Here is a 7,081-nt window from a genome sequence, read left to right as displayed (position 1 = left end):
ATGCATACTTTCTATAAATGAGTTCAGTTTTCTCATTTTTTTCTTTCCCTGTATTTGTACTTACTGAATTTATTGAAATTGATTTTATATCTGAATGTGATAAAAAAATTTTGGTCTTATATTTTCTTTGACTTTTTATTATTTCATTTTCTAGTGATCCATTTTATTGTCTTTTATACAAATATTGGCCTTTGATGGCTTGAAAGTTTTTGAAAAAATGATCCTTAAACACAAATGGTTTAAGAACTTCAATAGAGAGTTTGACAATTATATGGTCATAGGTGGAGCCATGGAGGGACAAAGAAAGAGCAAAATTGTTCAGCCTCATGACTGGGAAAATGAAGCTCCATGGCCTGAAATAGGGAAGAGGAGCTGGCCTGTGGTGAGAGATGCTTGTTTGAGTTTTAGATCTCTATATTGTAAGATGATGGTAGAAAATTCAGATACAGGGTCTAGCAGGAGACTGGAGCTCTGGAACTGGAGCTGAGGTCATAGAAAAGATAAGACCAAGATCATTTGCCTGAAGTCATAGTTGAATCATAGTAATTGTAAGATTCAAAGAAGAGAATGATGTCTTATGAGATCTGAGCAGCTATATTTTTTCATTCAGTGGCTTCAAATAAAATTGATTTACACCTCCTATCAAGGTTGTTTTTCTCCCAGGTAATGTAAATTTTCCTATCTGTAGCAAGAGAAAGTAACAGAGCAATGATAATTATGATGATGGTGATGATAACAATAAGGATAATAAAATAATAATGATATCATTGTAAAGCAATAGTAATAATAAAAACAAGTCCTTATGTAGTCCCTATGTACCAAGGGCAGTTTATTTCACACGAGAAAGTTAAGGCACAGAGGAGTTAAGTTTAATGACTTGCTGGAGATCACTTAAATAATATGTGGTGGAGTTGAGGTTTGAATTCAGACTGTTTGGATTTAGAGCTTGTTTTTTTAACCATTGACTGCTAACCATTAAAGATGCTGAAGTAAATCTTTCTCAGAGTCATTAACAACAAGCTACACAATATCTTGGAAGTATTTGTGTCTTTCAGGGAAAAAACAAAGCCATTTTTTAATAATCCACTCATTTTTCTGAAAAATTGCTCTAAGGGGTCTAAACCGATTCTTCTCAAACTGCAATGTGCCCTGCAGATCAAGTGCCCTGCAGATCAAGTGCCCTGCAGATCTTGCTACAATGCAGAATCCGACCCAGTAGGTCTGAGGTGAGATCTGTAATTCTGCATTGGTAACGGCTCCCAATGCTGGCCCTTACCCACACTCTGAAGAGCAAGGGTCTGCAAAATCAGGAGGCAGATGAGGATATGAGGAAGCTGTCCTAGTGGTTAGAGATAAACTATGTTCTGCACTTTTATCTAGAGGAGTCAGGCTCTTGCTCAATGTCCTTAAATTGTTGAAACTACTATTAATTCATTATTACATCTAGGCAGAATACTTTCTTAAAGAAGAGACTAATATTTTTAAGAAGATATGGGTCTGTACTTTTTTTGAAAATCTCTTATAATCACCTCTACCTGTCCTCTTTTTTTCTGGTTCCATTTGGGTTTGACAACACAAGGTTGTGGTTAGAAGCAGGATAATTTGGGTTTGAATCTCAGTCCTTCTTCATGAACTGCAAGATTACATAGTTTACTTACCTTGTGTGAGTTTAGTTCCCTCATTTGTAGTATGGGGGTGACAATGGTATTAGGCTTATAAGACTGTGGAGAGGATCAATTGAGACAAGGCACATAAAACATGCTATGGCACTTGGCATGGTACGTGTGTTCCCTGAACCTGGGCTAATTATTGTTACAGCTCTATCTCTGCCCATGTGCTGTGCCTTAGTGTCACACTGCCTGTTCCTGTAATGGAACACTTGTGTTCTCATCTGGAACCTTGGATGATTATTTCCATTATCAGCTCATACCCAGAGCCCCCTCTAAATGTCCTTGCTTTTACGTTTGTGTTCATGTTTGTCTTTCAACCAGCACAGGATTTTCACACAATAGTGAAGACATTTATAAATCAGGGGTTTCTAGACTTTGCATGTTGGTTTTCCTACTAAAATAGAATAATTTTGAGCTCTATATTTTGAAGAGAGAAAAAGAAAGGATACAATTTTCTTTGATATTTTTCTTTGTGTTCTGTGGTGATACAGGATTGTTCCTCTCCATCTCTCTTTGGAGGAGAAGATTTCATTTTTGTTTTTGTTATTTTGTGTAAAGCAGAGACATAGACTAAATAATGAAATAGTGTTAGGCTATAATAGACAGCCAATATTAACACAAATGTCTGTATTTTAGAAGCTGCTTTACTTTTTGAAACTGGAAAAACCTGAAACTCTTTCTTTCCAGCTCCAGAGAGAGCCATCCTGATGGAAACTACTGAACAGGGGGACACAAAAGAAAAGAGGGAGGAGATGAAAGAAGGTGAGGGTCTCTATTGCCAGCAGAACTGGACTGTGTGTTTAACTGGAAAGCTGATGGGAAATGTAGTTATGCACAACTCTCTGGACCCTTCTAGTGAAATAAAGAACTAGTTAAATAAGGCAAGACAGAAGAATGAGGCTGCCATCTAGAGGTAGTAACAGGTAATATTCCAGGGCACAAGGGAGCCAAAGGCAGAGAGTTTCTTCACTTTTTATTCTCTGCAGTCTTCATACCTAATAATGATCTCATTCCTCTATATTAGTCAAGATCTTCCCATTATAAGTGACGAATTATAACCAGATTAAACCAAAAAGTAAAATAATTCATTGACTGATTGATATGGTTTGGATTTGTGTCCCCGCCCAAATCTCATGTAGAATTGTAATCCCCGGTGCCAATTGGAGGTGGGTCCTGGTGGGAAGTGATGGGATCATGTGGGCGGTTTCTCATGGTGTAACGCAATCCACTTTGGTGCTGTCGTCGCGATGGTGAGTCCTCATGAGATCTGGTTGTTTCAAGGTGTGTGGCACCTCACCTCTCTCTCTCTGTCTCTTGCTCCTGCTCCCACCACGTGAGGCACCTCTCTCCCCCTTTGCCTTCTGCCATGATTGGAAACTTCCTGAGGCCTCCCCAGAAGCAGAAGCCCCTATGCTTCCTGCACAGCCTGCAGAACCATGAGCCAATTAAACTTCTTTTCTTTATAAATTATGCAGTCTCAGGTATTTTTTTATAGCAGTGAAAGAACGGAGTAATACAATGATATAATTGGAATAGGATGAGATGGAGTGAGCATTAGGTATGTTGGAACTAGGGGATCAAATGATATCAACTCACTCTCTCCTGCTCAAAAACATACCTACTCCCCAAAAATGCTTGGCTCTTCTTCTTCTTCCTTTTATTAACATGTGGCCACTATTCTATCCTAATGAATATGGGCTTTACCCAGGAAATGAGTTAAAAGGCCACAGCTATGTGTATATGTGTATGTGTGTTGGGGGAGGGGGGAGGGGTTAGAGGTCTTAGTTTACCTTTTCTGCTCCAATACCTATCCACTGATGACTTCTAAACTTTTTGTCAGCCCCATCCTAATTCTGATTCCCAGATCTAGATATTTAGATTTAGATATTGGCCTAGATGTCTAATAAGTCATTCAACTACAAAGCAGTCAAAATAGAAGGTGCTATTCTTCTTATGTTTTATCCTTAGTTATTTGTGTTTCTCTTCCATGTTGATGATGATACTATCTTTAAATTCCCCTTGGATCTTCATCAGAGATCAGAATTTATAAGTTGATTGATACATATTCATTAAATATATGTTGAACATGCAAAGTGGAGATGCATCATGTGTAACATAATTTTGTTGTGAGGATTAAATGAAATAACATGAAAAACATTCAGTAAAATGCTTGACATGCGTAATTTCACAACCAATGAATGAAGAGGATACAAAAGATATTTTTAAGCTTGTGTCTTTTATCCTATAGTTTCTTAAGTGAATTCATAACAAGGAAGAATATGATATTTTTCACACCCAGGGAAAGTCACCTTACCACCAAAACATCCTTTAGTACACTTCAGGTTGTGCCTTGAAGTGTTTGTTTGCATTTGTTAATATAAATGAGAGAAGAGAAGAAAATTTCTCCCACCTCAGGTAAGCCTGTAAATGCAGCTGTCTCTACTGCATCTCAGGGCATTGTTAGATACATATTTTACTTTAGCCTGGAATCCATTTGAAATGAGTTGAGTGTATGAAAAGAATGGCCATGTACATGTACATATATATATATAACTATATATATATAGTTATATATTTATATATAGCTATATATTTATATATAGTTATATATTTATATATAGCTATATATTTATATATAGTTATATATTTATATATAGTTATATATATATGGTTATATGTATGGCAATAAACCAATTATTAATAATGTAAAATGTAGTGAGTGAGATTACACACCCATCTCTATAAAAGGCATTTTCCCAAACATTCTCTTTAGTGTTTGCAGGAATCCCATACATTAGGTGTAAAAATTGGCATTAAAGGTAGAGAAGGGGCTACTCAAGGAATGGAAGTCACATATGTGGCAGGAGGAAGTGAACCTAAGCCTCAGTGCTACATGTCCATCCCTCAGCTCACTGCACCTCAATGCCACACTTAGCCCTGAGAAAACCGCCTCTGCCCACGGACACTCACTGGGGTAGCATCCTTTACAGTTTTCAAGAACAGACATTATTTTCTGTTAGGGGGAGAGCATTTCCTTCATAAGTAAAATTTATCCACCAGTACTGATCCTAGAGGTGTTGAGTGCCTTGAAAGCTCTCTGTGTCATGAACTCTTAGACTAGAAATGAATCTTAAATTAGAATGGCACAAATGTGTATCACAAACATATGAACACACTCAAGCATACCATGGCTGACATTTAAAATGTCTGGACTAAGAAAATGTGAGGCCAGAGGTTTGGATGAATAAACTACGTGGACATAGAAGCTTCCTAGGACAATGACATGAATGTTGTCAGGAAAGACTGTGTCTGTTAGAGGCCAAAAGGCCTGAATTACTTATGGGGGTATGACCAGTGTCTAGACAGCAGAGATGAGGCATCGTTAGCGATTCACCTGGCATGTGCCTTAACATTGCTTTTCCAGCAGGGCAGATAAATGATGGCCTGAAAGCTGCCTCAGAAAATCAAGATGATTCCAGTCTTCTCCACAACCCTGGAGGAGAATGGGCATCCCCTACTCTCACTATTCCAAAGTCAAGAGTGTCCTTGGGGGAAACACCCGAGTCAGCAGGGGCAAGGAGGTGCAAGTAGCATTTGGTAAACAACACAAAATATCTGTAGAACACAGTGGAAATATTCATGAGGGAAGACAGCCATGGAAAGAAGGACTGGGGAGAAGAAGCACAAAATTGTAAGAGAATGTGATATGATTAAGACAAGGCTGCTTGCCAAAACTCCACACAGGCAGCGGTCGAGCTGGTCTTCTATTCTCCTCGGACAAAAAAGGCTCTGTTGTCCTGATTATGAGCTCTCTAATAGAGTATACAGATTTTGAACCTTTCTTTTTGCAGAAGATGACTTTCTGTAACCATGCAATATATATTCAACTTGTAAGTAGTTAACTTTTTAAAAAATTTGGATGTTCTTTATTTCTTTATCTTGTCTGATTGCTCTAGCTAGGACTTTCAGCACTATGTCCAATAACAGTGGTGAAAGTGGGCATCCTTGTCTTGTTCCAGACTTAGAGGAAAGGCTTTTAGTTTTTCCCTGTTCAGTATGATACTAGTGGTGGGTCTCTCATATATGACTTTTATTATGTAGAAGTTAGATGTTAACATTTTATGTATATTAAAAAATGTCTGGGCTTGGATGCCTATACTGCCTTTGTAACCAGGGAAAAGGCTCTGGTTTCCAATACAAATAGGCTTTAGGAAAGGATCTTTGCAAAAGTGAAAAATCTAGGGAGTCTGTTTTCCTTTGATACATTGTTCTTTAATTTATCATTTGGCTTATCTCAGAGAACAGAAAACATGATGCCAACCGTGTAAGAGAAGAGGAAATGTATTATTACCTATAAAAGAAAAGTCAAAGAGTAGATCTAATTTAGGCATGGCATGGCTGGAGACAGAAAATCGATGCCATCAGAATATATTTTCCCTGTATCTCTTGTTTCTGTTTGCTCTGCTCTTTAACTTCATTCTTAAAGGGGCTCCCATTTGTTCTTACAAGATTGCTGCCTGTGGCTCTGAGGAAACACATTACAGGAAAAAAGACTGATAATCTTTCTCTTAGGATTTCTAGGTAAGGACCAGAATATCAATGGATCTGTTTTACGTCATGTGCTGTTGCCTGCACTAATGTCTGTGACCAAGGGACTTCCATTGGTAGATGTGCATAGGCCCAGATTATGTGTTCCACCCCAGATCATGATGAAGTTAACACAAATGAAGACACAACCTTGAGGGTTCGGGTAATCACAAAAAGATAATTGAATTTTAGTTTCTAGAATATAGATGACTGGATATAGAGACATCAGCAAAACATGTCTACTCTATTTGACTTTTTTAATCGTTAGTTCCCATACTAGCTACTAACAACACTCATTGTTATTGCCAGAATATTTCTACTATCTGATGTAAACCTATAGTGGATTTTCAAATCCCAATCTTGCTAACAAATGGAGGAGCCATAGTGTATTTCATCAGGATATTCAATATATATAAGGCTAGATACCAGTAAAGTGGATGACTTACTATTTTGTATAAACAAAACAGTAAGTGGAACCAAGAAAAATTTAAAGCCACTATGGCCAGAGACACTGATAGTGAATGTGACCCAAAATTATAGTTAATCAGTGGCAAAATTGAGGGCAAAATTCATGTCTCCTTATTTCCATACCAGTGTCCTTTCTTTCTTTGAGTAGGAATCATCCAGTAGCCTAATACTCCTCCTCTCTCCATGGTATTTTACTTCTCCAGCCACAGAAAGTATAACATCCATTTGCGAACGGTGAAAAGTAGCACTAGACCTGGGTAACTCAGTGATTCCTTCCTTTGGACTCTGTCTTTTGTAGGAAGGATATTTTCTCTTTTGCTCCATGTCTTTTAATTATATTAGTGGGGTAGGGTTTA

The sequence above is a fragment of the Pan paniscus genome, chromosome 4 (genome assembly GCF_029289425.2).
Source record: "Pan paniscus chromosome 4, NHGRI_mPanPan1-v2.0_pri, whole genome shotgun sequence".
NCBI classification, from domain to species: domain Eukaryota; kingdom Metazoa; phylum Chordata; class Mammalia; order Primates; family Hominidae; genus Pan; species Pan paniscus.
This window is presented reverse-complemented; position numbering follows the sequence as displayed.